Consider the following 10,604-nt stretch of genomic DNA (forward strand, 5'->3'; position numbering starts at 1 on the left):
ACACACATACATACATAGAATACATCTATGTGTGTGTGTGTTTTCTCTCTCTCTCTCTCTCTCTCACACACACACACACACACACACACACATGTGTGTGTATTCTTTCTCTCTCTCTCTATATATATATATAAGGCTGTGTGTGTATACACACTCTTATATAGAAATATGAGAGAATACACACACACACACTCAGAGTATATATAAAACCTACCTTGGCAACCTTCAGTCTCGAAAGACTATGGTATCGCGCTCTGAAAGGTGGTTCTGGCACAGCGTCTAGTGTGGCTGAAAAGGCCAATCCGAGAGTGACAATCCCTTCCACACCGGGAGCAAGTGCAGTCTGTCCCTGGTCAGTCTCCCTGGCTATGGGCCTTCCTTCTTTGCCTCTTAGCCTCAGACTGTTGGCAAAGTGTCTCTTCAAACTGGGACAGGCCATGCTGCACAGCCTGCCTCCAAGCGGGCCGCTCAGAGGCCAGGGTTTCCCACTTGTTGAGGTCCATCCCTAAGGCCTTCAGATCCCTCTTGCAGATGTCCTTGTATCGCAGCTGTGGTCTACCTGTAGGGCGCTTTCCTTGCACGAGTTCTCCATAGAGGAGATCCTTTGGGATCCGGCCATCATCCATTCTCACGACATGACCAAGCCAACGCAGGCGTCTCTGTTTCAGCAGTGAATACATGCTAGGGATTCCAGCACGTTCCAGGACTGTGTTGTTTGGAACTTTGTCCTGCCAGGTGATGCCGAGGATGCGTCGGAGGCAGCGCATGTGGAAAGTATGTATATATAGTATACATAGTATACTATATATACTATATACTATATAGTATACTATATATATATATATATATATATATATATATATATAGTATAGTATAGTATAGTATATATACTATATACTATATACTCAGAGTATATATAGAGAGCGAGAATATATATATATATACACACACACACACACACAGGTCTGTGAGAGAGAATATATATATATATATATATATATATATATATATATATATATATATATATATATATATATACACACACATACCAGTGTGTGTATCTATATCTATGTGTATATGTGTGTGTGTGTGTGTAAGAGAGAGAGAGAGAGAATACACACACACACACATCATGTCAGCCTTGAACTTTAGAGGTGGGACTAATTTGGATTTTCAGTAAAAAAAAAAAAAAAAAAAAAAAAGCCAAGTAGCTAAGAGCCCAAGCCTGTGCATGTCTACTCAGAACTAAGTCCCAGTATAGCCAATGGGGCTTACTCCCTGGTAAGTGTGGCTAGGATTGCAGCCCAAGAAACGCCATCCCTGGCCTGTACCAGCCAGTGCTCAAGCTGCAGCCAGTGTTGGTCTGATCAGCCTCCAGAGCCTCAGCTTTGTGTCTGCCAAGGCTTCCCACCTGCAAAGCTGCCTTCTCTGCACAGGCTAGAATCAGGGCACGTGCCTTCTTTGCTGGGGACTGGGCTAAAATCCTGGGTTTATCTATGGGCTGCCCCCCACTTCCATCCTGGATGAGCTGGGAGGGACCACCACAAAATGGTGTCTAAAGAAACCCTAAGGTGGACCCTTTGTGAATCTGCTGATCTAGAGTCTAGGGGCCATCCTAGACATGCTTACCCTTAGTAAGCCCCATTGAACACAATGGGATTGACTTCCCAGCCAACATATAGATATGTAGGTTGCTATCCCTAAGTAAGGGCCAATCCTGTCAATCAACTTCAGACCTCACTGACGACTAAGGGCCCAATCCTATCCAACTTTCCAGTGCCAACACACCAGCAATGCAGCCCTCAGACAAGGGAACAAATGTTTCCTTCCCTTGGGCAGGCCTCCGTGACTGCCTCTGCATCACAGGATAGGACCCACGTGAGAATCCATTGAGAGTTTGTGCTTTGACAATGGGCTGTCACTGGCAACTAGGAAAATCTCTTCCTATAAAAGGCTGCATAATGAGCACTGCATTGCATGATGAGAGGCTATATCTGTTGAGTTTCACCTTGCTGTACAGCCTTCAAGAGCCTGGGTGCACTTCTGGCCCATTAATGAGGCCAACTGAAGCAACCGTCTCAGGCAGCAAATTGATTGAGGGCACCCATCTCTGTCCTCTTCTTGCTTCCATTACTACTCCTTCTTCTTCCATTCACTGGACTGGAAAAGGGGTAGAGAAGAAGGGGAAATGTGGAAAGGAGGGGAGTGTTAAGATAGAAAATTGGAGAATGGGAAGTGCAGAGGCTAGCACATCATCAGGTAAGGGGGACAGTATTTGGCATGTTGCCTCAGGGCCTAGTCCTATCCAATTTTCCAATGCCGGTTCAACCGTGCCAATGGGATGTGCATTGCATCCTGTGATGAGGAAGCAGTCACAGAGGGAACATTTGTTCCCATACCTTGTGGCTGCATTGCAGCTGCACTGGTGCTGGAAAGTTGGATAGGATTGGGCCCTCAGACATCAGGAGGTCCTGAGCTGGTCTTGCCTGGGAGTAATACCTCCTTCCTGCCACTAGCTTTTAAATCCTCTTAAAATTTGGAACATCAAGTCTGTACTTTTCCGATCAACATTTCGGAACTTTAAGTCTGCACTTAAAGTTGAAACATTATTTATTGTGGCATAAACAAAATTGTGAACAATTTTGTGTAGTACTTTTAAAAACTATAGAAATATTTTTTTCTATCAATAAATTACTATCCATAAAATAATCATGCACTCTCTTGTGAATGTACACTCTGTGGTCACCCTTCTTTTTTTGTTGCTTAATGTGCAAAATGAGCCTTAGAGCAGCTTAGATGGGGGTTGCATTTGTATTAATTGTATTGTATTAATTGTAACACTCGCATTTTACAGGAAGTTAGAATTTGAATTTGTATTAGCTGGAGAGGTAGGCAAGTACCATACTATTAAGTACAGTACTGGCTCTCCTTTACCCACAGGTTTTGCATCTCTAAAAGGCAGCATCTCTCTCTTTCTGTCTACAAAATCAGTGCTATCACACCTGCATGAAAATGTCAGCATGGACAGACACCACCTGCTTGAAAGTGTCATGTGGCTGTCCATAAACTGGGACATCCGTAAATTGGATGATCTTTAAGACATGGACCATAGCAGGAGTCCCCAACTTTCAGCTGCTAGGGCTACATCGATTTCTTTTGCTCTTAATAGTGGGCTAGAGCATTTTGGTTGTTGAACATAATATTTTGAACATTTTGAATGCATCTCTAAGGATTTTCACAACAGCAGAAAAATATGTGTAGCTGCTCTCTGTCTCTTGCTTTCTGCTGAGCTCTGGGTGAGCTTCATCCAGCAGGAGGAAGGACATGTGTGGTCCTTAGAAGAGGAGGGGTTGAGGGGGCTGAACATAACTACAATGCCACTGGGCTTAGCAAGCCAATCAACATGTGTTTGTGGACCAGCTGCAGCCCACAGGTTGTACTTAAGGATCCCTACCATGTATAAAAACAATGTACATTATTTTTCTAATCATTGCAACTTTATCCATTGAATTGCTACTTGTTTTGAGGCTTTGAAAAGCACAAGAGCTATTGGGGGGGGGGGGAAGAATTGTAATCCTTAGCTTCTTTCAGTAGGGCATAATTAAAAGTCCCACTAGAGAACCATTAAGCTTGGAGCTCATTGCTGCTGTATAATCTGCCTCAATATGGTTGCTTATCTCTCACCCTCCATGGAGTTAGCACAGAGCCTCTGCTGCTCCCAGGGTACAGGCTTCTAATGATTTCCTGGCCTGTTCCTATGCTTTCAACAGCAGCTTGATCTGCAGTATACTGTCTACAACCTACTATGTAAAACTTCTTGCCAATCCCTGCAGCCAATTAAGCTGCTGCTTAAGGCACCAGTGATGTGCAGTGTGGTCAGTGGCTGGGGAGGAACTTGCTGTGGCACCACAAGGCATTCTGGGGCATTACCTAGAAGCTGCAAGGCATTCTGGGACGCTATCAGGCTGCAATCAAAGGGAAGGCTGAGCTTGTCACTGCCACACCTCTCGTCTCTCCCTGTATAGTAGCAGGCAGAATGCCTGTTATACAGGGAGAGATGATATATCAGCCTCCCCTCTGTGCAACCCTTCAGAAATGGGTGGAGCATAGGCAGTAAACACATACCAAAGGCTAGTTTCATTGGAGTATGACAGGGGAGGCTCTGCCTCCCCAGCATCCCTTAACCACACATCCCTGAAAGGCACAGCCTAAAAAGTTGGTGGTCCTCAGGACTACTTTTACCAGCATCAATCAAAAGCTGGGCGTGGGGGTGTGTCTTCCTGCCTCCTATCTCTGTATCATTTTTTAAAATGAGCTTCAGAGTGAAAAGGGCAGGGTCATTTTTCCTGCCTGGACCTTTCCATGTTTACTGGGATTATTGATGGAATAACTCTCTCAGCCAAGGGAATCATTCTGTTGCCACCTCCATAGAAGTTATGGGCACAGGGGCAGGGATCAGTTTTTGTCCCCCACCTGAGGATGCCTGCCTCTGGTTCCAGCTCCAAATAATGACCATCTAATGCCACTGATTGTAATATAAGTTCTACATAAAATAGTGGAGGACTTACTTTCATCTAAGGCTGGCTCTGCTAATGCTCCCACAAGTGTAATCTGAAACATGTTGATGATAGTTTCTGCTTACACACCTAAAAATAACATGCCATTAAAAACCAGGGTTGTTTTTTTTTCCAGTGGGATGTTATCTTAAAAGGTGTAACTGGAAATAGCCTGAATGTTTGTAATAAAGAGTACTTTTGTGGTGAAAATTCCTGATTTTTCCTCTTCTTCTTCTTTTGCATTTTTGAATCTTCGATGTTCTGTCACCTCAGAGGCTTCTGTGATGCCTCAGCATCCTGAAAGGGCTGCAGAGTCATTCAAAACCAGTAGCCCTATTTGCCCGGATGGTAGTGTTTATGGTTTGAGTATCTTCTTCACCAACTGACTGGTAAACAGAGGAACTGACTCTGAACCAGCTCATTAACCTGTGAAGCCCACCTGATTTCAAGGAGCAGCAGATTCAGGGGGCTCAGGTGACCCCATATATCTAATCCTCCAGGTAAAGTAGGGTTAACACTTGCATGTTTTAAAAAACAGGATTATGCACAGGACAGCGTTTGCTGTTAAGTGCCACATGGCCCCTTTAATTTCCTTGACAACCTTTGCTGCCCCTGTTTTCTGGTTAGTTTATCCATGTGCTCCTTTCTATCCTTGACTTTTTCTCCTACATCTTGATAACTTTACAGTCATTTAATAAATTTCTTGTATTTTTACTGTTTTACTGTATCTCAGCTCAAGAGTGAGTTGCCCTATCTCCCAGGCTGCCCACGTTCCACTACAATTTGAATTTAAGGAGATCCTTTCCAATTTTGGAGCAACCTGTTAACTTGGAATGGAGGTCTTGCCAAAGTGGCCTTTGATCTGGGCTTTCTAGGTTGGGTGATGGCAGCAAAAATGACCTTTCTCCCAGTATATTCCCTGCTTACTCAATAAAAAGAATAAAGCCGGGAGCGGGGAAGTGGATGCTGGCCACTGATTACTAGATATTGCATCCATCTTGCCCTCTGTCTTCCTTTACAACTATGCATACAAAAGAACATAGTCTCTGGCATAAAAATACGTGAGCAAAACCATCCTCAGTTAATTCACAGTGCACATGCACAGTGTTACCAGACTTCATGATTTTCTGAAAATGCAATATGTAAAAATGAACCACTCTTCATAATTATAGTTTTGGGGTTTGTTAATGTTCAGATTGGTTTCAGTAGTCAGAGATCCTACCATTTTGATTTGCTTACACAACTGGGAGGGAAGATACTAATCAGAGGTGGATGCATGATGAAAGCAAGAAAAAAGCCCCAGATAATTAGAGGGCTTTTGTTCTATTTTCTTTTCATCTTATCCAAAGGGACCAAGGTCATGATCCAGCCACAACATTCCATTATTTCAATGAGCGAATGATATGCTAAGCTCTTATACTGAAATCTCTGGGTGTGTGGATTTATTTTGGAGTGCCACACACCCAGCAGTTGTTGTCAGGATTAAAATTCTCAATCAAGAGTGGCATACCTGATTGCATTTGTTTGGTTGTGGTTGGTGGGCACAATGCAAGGGCAGGAAGGAAGTTGGGCTTTTGAAATTCACTGATATTCAACTACAGTGCCCAGTTGAATCCAAAGCTGTAGTCATGCATTGACTCATTCTTTCCCATACACTGAGTACAGTATTTGGCCTCTGCAAGCAGCCAGTGATTCAGGATTTTCGATTTCCTTCTTCCTCCTTCATTAACATCTGAGAAGCAGAAGTTTCAGATTCTTCAGGGGAGAAAAATCAGGTGTGGAGCTGATGAGAGCAGAGGGAGCTAGAAATTATGTGACAGAGGATTGGAAGCCAAGATTCCAGAGTTCTCTTATAAAAAATGAGAACCTCTTATTTGTGGCCTGTCTCCCCCCCCCCCCCCCCCCCGCAAAGGCATTTCAATGTCTGTCCTTTCAGTTTCTGTCATGGAGAATGGACAGTGACTCCACTGAGCAGAGTTGGCTCCCTTTTGGTGGATTTTGTCTAATTCTTCATCTTTTAGGAAACTCAGTTCAATGCTCATCCAGCCTTAAAGTGAAAACAACTTTAAATGTGAGATGATGGCACTTTTAAGATATCTTAAAAATCTTCTCTAACTTAGGGCACAATCTTAACCCATGTTCCAGCACTGACCTAAGGGTAATGCAGCTCCTAGGTAAGGAAATAAACATTCCCTTGCTTTGAGGTGACCTCCATGAGTGTCCCCCAACTGCAAGATGCAGCACACGTCCCATTGGCACAGCTATGCCAGTGCTGGAAAATGGGTTAGGATTTGGGCCTTAATTATATTATTTTGTGTGCTGGGGTGGGGAGTTGGGGGCGTGTATGGTCCAGGATGATTCCAATTTTTGCCTCAGTAGTCCATGAGCTCCTAATGGTTGGAAACCACTCGTGTAGACCAAACTGAGCCACATGGATCAATGGTCTGACTCCACAGAAGGCAGCTATATGTATTCATACAGGGGAAACATCTGTTTTCAATTCTGTCCTGCCTTTCTGTTAAGGGCCATGTAACTGGAGCGTCCAAGCAGTCTCCTCTCTAATACTAGAGCAGAAAAGGCCTCAAATGGAAGTGTTTGAGAAAACCACATAGTCATTTGGATCCGACTCAAACCGGGAGGTGGAGACATCACAGGCTTTTGGGTGCACAAGAGCATGCCTGATGCAATGTGAAAAGCTGCTGCAGTTCTGCTCAGAGCAACCGTGCCTGGGCCCCTTCGTGGCACCTTGCCCATGGATTTCTGGCATCCTGCTGCACAAGGGGAAGGCCACCAGGGCCAGGCTAATGTTCTCAGCTCTGCAACTTTGCCTGTCAGTACTGAGTGATGGGTGGGGTGAGGAGAGGCTGCGGCCAGCTGTGACAGCGCAATCCAGCATACTCTCCAACATTTCACCTATGAAAATAGAAGATCCCACCCCTGTGTTCGTATTGAGGATCCTGTCCTGCGTGCCCCTCTCCCTTTTCATGTTGGCGAGGATTCTGCTACACTGTTGTATGTTGCATTGTGATTCTTTATTCAGTATTAGTCTGTCCTTTACCATTTAAAGAACCAAGACATTGTTCGTCCTTGAAAATGAACTAGAAAAATCAAGCATTTCATCCTAGTTTCATCCTCCCTGCGCCTGCTCTGAGTGTCACAAACGTGCCTTATGGCATGTGTGTACTGACTGGAGAGCAGGCAGCGCAGGCACAATTATGTGTGCTGGCCTGCCAGTGCCAGACCCAGTCCCCATGTCAGCTGGAATAGTGTGCACTGGGTTGCACAGGAAGTAGGCACTGGCAGCACTAAGTGTGTACAGGGCAGAACAGGAGATGGGAAAGGGTGGTGGGAAGGCATTTTGGAGTAGGGAGGGGCATTCCTGGGCAGGGGGGGCAGAGTAGGGGGAAGATTTTATTTTATTTATTTATTTGATTTGTATTCCACCTTTCTCCGGGAAGGGCTAACCCAATGGGCTAACAATCAAGTTAAAAAATACAGATAAACATTAAAAATACAAAACATTTAAAAACAATTAAGATCTGGCCAATTAAAAAAGATCTGGCCAGGGAGGGGGATAGGATTGAAGGTGGCATTTTCTAAACCTAACTCTCAGGCCACAGAGCCCTACATGGACTTCTCAGAAGTGCACCAGATATTTAACAAACTACAACGGTATTTGTCTTTGAATTTAAACAAAAAACAAACCAGAATTACTGAATTATGGGGATACAGATCCAAGTAGCCCTATACAGCATGCTGGGGTTCAACATGGGGTAACAGGAATAATATCCCTTTACCCCAAGGTGACCTCTGGCCCACTGCAACCCTGTGTTGGATACAGCGCAGGCCATTCGGCAAAGTTGGGATTGTTAAACATTTATATCTCACTTTTCTATCCTATTCAAGGGATTATCAAGGTCATTAATAACATACAGAAAAAGCAATTATACCCATAAAACAACAGTTAAAAGGAAGGAAAATAGGATTAAAAATAAGAAAGTAAATACATTTTAAAACGTTAGCTCCATAAAACAGCATGGGGGGGGGGGCAAAGCAGCAAATAAATAAATAAAAACTAAGTAGAAAAGTGCATTTTTTACAGCCTGTTTAAAAGTTGGCAGTGACAGAGTTGTTCATACCTCTTTGGGGAGAGTTCCACAGTGTAGGCACCACTACAAGAGAAGCAGTGTTTCTTCCTAGAGTGCACAAAGCCCTACAGGTATGGTGTAGGGGCAACTGTCGCCATCTGGAGTGCTTGGTGATTACATCATTGTCGTCGTCATCATCGTCATCATTATCATTGGGCTTTGGAGTACCAAGGGGGGAAGTTGCACAGGGCTGCAATTATAGCTGTGCAACCATGCGGCCGCAGAGCTTACAGAGAAGGCTGTGTCCCACATTTCACCAACTGGACCTCACAGGTAATGGGATGCAGAGCATCTGATGTGACTTCAGTGTGTAAGGAGGTTCATGAGGGAGAAGGCAGACCTTCAGGTATCCCGGTCTCAAGCCATTTAAGACTGCATAGGTCAATACCAGCACTTTAAAGTGTGCCCACAAATAAAGAAGTCAGTGAAGACCAGAGGGATGCACTCTGACCAGTGAGCCACAGATAGCTAGATTGATCCACAGATTGGATAGAGATAGAGAAACGGGTGCTGAGTTGACACCAGCACTGAGCCAGCACTGATTTGCAACATTCAGCGCCCATGTGCAGAGCTCAGGATTGGGCTCTGAGGGCCCAATCATATCCAGCTTTCCAGCACCAGTGCAACCGCAATGCAGCCCTGTGATAAGGGAGCAAATGTTCCCATACCTTGCCAAGGCCTCTAAGACTGCCTCCCCACTACAGGATGAAGTGCACTCCCCACTGGCACGGCTGCACTGGCACTGGAAAACTGGAGAGGATTGGGCCTTCAGTCAGTTCCAGCTTTTAAATGGCTAGCAAAAACAATTTTTTTTCCAAATGGCTTTTTATTTATTTTGAAAAGTTCCCCCTCCCCAATTTTCTTTCAGATCTGATTATGATTGTGTTTTTCTCTTTGCTATTCTTTGTCCTTTTATGCTTTTAAAATTAAAAAAAAATTATTATTTTTTAAATAGAGTCCCATATGTGGTTTTCTATTAGTTGTTGTCATAATAATAGATTTTCCTTGAGAGATTTTCCAAAGGGGATGGGAAGATGGGGAATAAACATTTACAAGTAAATAGTGCAATTTGGAGGGGCATTGGTAAGCATCATAACAACTGCTTGATCAAACCCTTCAAAATAAATAAAAAGCATTTGGAAAAAAAAAATTGTATTTGCTAGCTGTTTAAAAGCTGTCTGTTTACATGTATATACTGTATATAAGTATGCATGTATATTTGTAGAAGCATCTCAGTTAAATGAATCTTGGCAAGTTGTTGCAGTCCAAGGAGACAATACTGGGTTGAATGATCTGACTCAGCATCAAGGAAGCATCCTACTTTCTGCCTTTGAGGGATGTTTTCCACTTGAACTAATTTGTTGAGGAACTGTTATATGGGCAAGAGGACAGGAATTACCATTTGAGGGATGAAAGGAGCAAAGTCAGGCAGCAGTGGAGGCTCTAGGAAGAGATGGTAGGGTAACGGCTCTCAAACTGTGGGTCCAGGTTCCACCAGTGGGTCATGACACAACTTTTGGTGGTTTGTGAAATTGACAGGGCAGATTAGGTTATGTACATCAAGGATTAAACAAGCTGCTACTTGAGGGAGGGAGACCACTGCTGCCCAATTACCATTATAACCACACTCCCTGGCATTTATAAACCAGGCAGCAGCCTCTAGCGCAGTGATTCTCAAACTCTCAGGGAGAGTTTGAGCCACTGTAAGTCTTGATGGAGGGTGTGGGGGAAGACAGTGACACAATTCCCAGGATAGCGCTGCTGCAGGTCCAGAGGGGGCTTTCCCTAGCAAGCCTTACCAGCTGCCTGGGTCTGGGGGGTCTGGGGAGCCCTGCAGGGAGCAGCTTGGAAATAGTGAAAAAACGTGATCGTGACCCACTTCCAGTTTCGTGTTAGCAAC

The sequence above is a fragment of the Tiliqua scincoides genome, chromosome 2, assembly GCF_035046505.1.
Source record: "Tiliqua scincoides isolate rTilSci1 chromosome 2, rTilSci1.hap2, whole genome shotgun sequence".
In the NCBI taxonomy this organism is placed as follows: Eukaryota; Metazoa; Chordata; class Lepidosauria; order Squamata; family Scincidae; genus Tiliqua; species Tiliqua scincoides.